The 3,392-nt window shown below is 39.0% G+C and overlaps 1 pseudogene; it reads right to left on the minus strand.

Moving 5' to 3' along the window:
• Positions 1 to 1,121: 1,121 nt before the first annotated feature.
• LOC112609083 lies at positions 1,122 to 2,432 on the minus strand (annotated as a pseudogene).
• Between the last annotated feature and the right edge of the window lie 960 nt (positions 2,433 to 3,392).

Here is a 3,392-nt window from a genome sequence, read left to right on the forward strand (position 1 = left end):
ACTTTTAAACAGCCAGGTCTTGTAAGAAGTCACTTGCTGTCATGAGGACAGCACCAAGGGATGGTACTAAACCATAAGAAATCAACCCCCATGATCCAATCATCCCCCTCCAGGTGCCACCTCCAATACTGGGAATTAAAATTCAACATGAGATTTGGGCAGAGACACACATTCAAACTATATCAGGAATTAAATCATATTATCTTTGTAGTGGAGAAATTCCCCAAAGTCTGTAAGCTAACATAAATGTAGTCATGAACACATAATATTGAGATGTGTTTGCAGAAGCAAACTCAACCCAGATCTCCTAGGAATGACAAAGATAAAACCCTGTTGAAGATAAGCTGGTAATCCATAATTACAAACACAGGAGAAAACAATCCTGCAGGAGGGAGAATCAGCAGACACAACAAACTGCAGGATCAGGTTTCCACGAACAGCGATAATGATCAGACACAGATTAGAGACTTTGTTTTTAAGAATAAAAAACACAAAAGAAGGAACCCAAAGCATAAGAAAATAATATGATACTTTGAAAAAAGTCAGTTTTAGAGAAGGACCAAACCAATCTTGTAGAAATAAAAAAAACAGGTTTTATTTATTTTTTTCTTAAGATTTTCATTATTTTCGCCAGGTGCAGTGGCTCCCAGCACCATGGGAGGCCAAGGCGGGCAGATCACCTGAGGCTGGGAATTTGAGACCAGCCTACCAACATGGAGAAACCCCGTCTCTACTAAAAATACAAAATTAGCCAGGCATGGTGGCTCATTCCTGTGGTCCCAGCTACTCGGGAGGCTGAGGCAGGAGAATCGCTTGAACCTGGGAGGCAGAGGTTGCGGTGAGCGAAGATCGCGCCATTGCACTCCAGCCTGGGCAACGAGAGCAAAACTCCGTCTCAAAAAAAAAAAATATATATATATATAAATTATTTACGAGTAACAAAAGCCCAATATGTGTTAACATAAATTTTTTTTTGAAAAATAGCTATTTTTTTCACATATTAAGACTCACAAAAAATAACTTTTTCTAAACAACAATAAAAATTCATTAGTGAGAAGAGTCACACTGCTTTACATTTTTGCAGGTCTCTTTAATGTCTGATGGTAGATGAAAGCTAGATTCTCATGTCTGCTTCTTCATTCAGCCTGTTATAATATCACACCAGATAGCTTCTCAAAAATTCCTCTGGACACTCATGAAAAAATGAGAGTGGAAAAGATAAATTACGTCTTAGTATTATAAAAATAGCTTTGACCTAGAATACTCGTGAAAGGCTCTTGAGGACCCCCAGACCATACTTTGAGAACCACTGCTCTAGACGAATGTCCTCATTTTACAAAAAAGGACCCTGGACCTCAGAGAGAGTAAGTGAGAAATCCAACGTCACACAGCCTGTTAATAGTGGGATACAGACATTAGATGGTTTGTCTCACTTCTCTGGGTTTAGGTTCTCAATTGGAAACCTGGGAAACACACCCTAATGACCTGTCCTATTCCCTGTAAGTTGCAAAGACTGTCACAATGTATTACCCCCAACCCACTTTTTAAAAATAAATTAATAATTTAAAAAATAATTTAAATCAATAAATCAACAAACTTGGTAAATTTTGCAACGGGCATACTGTGTTTGAATCTAAACTACAGTATTTGAATTCAGATTTCTATTTGAACAGAACACTAAGGCAAATTCGACCGCATCCTATTCCATGCAAGCTAGTGATGACAAACTGCATAGTAAATATCATAGATAAATATGGAAAGTAGATTACCCATAATATCAGTATTTATCATACATCCTGTGTCTGAAATACAATTCAATTATACATATTTCAGAAAAATTTTATCAAGTACTAGCTGAAAGGGTGGTGGGTACATTAAGAGACTGCAAATAAACTGGTGATCACAAGAACTTTTTAAGATAAAATGGAGTTGCACTGAAATGTAGATATTTTCATTCCCTAACCCGACCTTATTTTTGTCTTTTAAAGAAAATCAAGAAATCTTGGCCACCTAGAGATGATTTCCTTTGTATCCTACCAGATGGTTCAGATCTTTAAATGGAACATAGTCTTGTTCTTTTAAAGAACACAGGGCCCAGAAGGAGGAAATTGTTCCCAGGGAACCCACTCCCAACTTTCATTTTTTTCAGGCTCTACATTCTTTGGTTCTGAATCATGAGTCACGTCCACTTCTCCTTTCACTAATATAGTAACATAATGGTAATTCTGCTTCTCAATGAAAGAATTAGCAACTGAGGCAAAGCGAACATTTTTCAGGTGAAGAGCTTCTTCCCAGGTTTCCCTTTGAGCACATTCTTCCCAGCTCTCACTGAACTCCCAGTGGCCTCCAGAGAGCTGGAAACTGCTGGCTCCAAACGACCCTTTCCTCTTCCCCAGGAGGACGCAACGCAGATGCTTGCAGCTGGTCACCATGACTCAGACTCTGACTCTGGGCGGCCACCCCTGCGGCTCCGTGCTGGCTGTCATAGCGCAAGCGGGAGGACCAAAAAATATGTTTTAAGTTGATGAACACTAAAGTCGAGTGAATGGGCTGGGCGCGATGGCTCACGCCTGTAATCCCAGCACTTTGGGAGGCCAAGGCGGGTGGATCACTTGAGGTTAGGAGTTTGAGACCAGCCTGGCCAACATGGTGAAAACCCGTTTCTACTAAAAATTAAAAAAAAAAACCTCAACAACAACAATAACAACAACAACAACAACAACAACAAAATAGGCATGGTGGCGTGTGCCTGTAGTACCAGCTGCTCAGGAGACTGAGGCCAGAGAATTGCTTGAAGCTGGGAGGCAGAGGTTACAGTGAGCCAAGATTGCGCCACTGCACTCCAGCCTGGGCAACAGAGCGAGACTCTGTCTGGAAAACAAAACAAGTTTAGCGGATGGATTAAGTAGCAGATTAGAACGAGTTGATGATATAATCTAGTAAACTATCAAATGAAATTAAGAAAATTCCTTGTAGTATGGAGAGACAAGGAGAGAGAAAACATAAAACATATGGAAAAGAGATGCAGATAGTCTTACACAGTCCAATAGAAATATAATATGAGATACATACATACATAATTTAAAATTTTCTAGTACCAACCTAACAAAGTAAAAAGAAACACATTAATCCAAAATATTTTTTCATCATGTAATATAAAATCATGAAGAAATATTTTATATTCTTTTTTTCCTACTGTCTTTGAAACCCAGTGTGTATTTTGCACTTACACCACATGCAGCTCAGTTTGAACTAACTAGTGTTCAACCGCCATATGCGGCTAGTGACTATTGTACTGGACAATGCAGATCTAACTTACATGTAATAAGATTTCCAAGAGAAAAGGGAGACAGAGAAGGCAATATTTGAAGAGATAATGACAGATAATTTTC

The sequence above is a fragment of the Theropithecus gelada genome, chromosome 16 (assembly GCF_003255815.1).
Source record: "Theropithecus gelada isolate Dixy chromosome 16, Tgel_1.0, whole genome shotgun sequence".
NCBI lineage: Eukaryota > Metazoa > Chordata > Mammalia > Primates > Cercopithecidae > Theropithecus > Theropithecus gelada.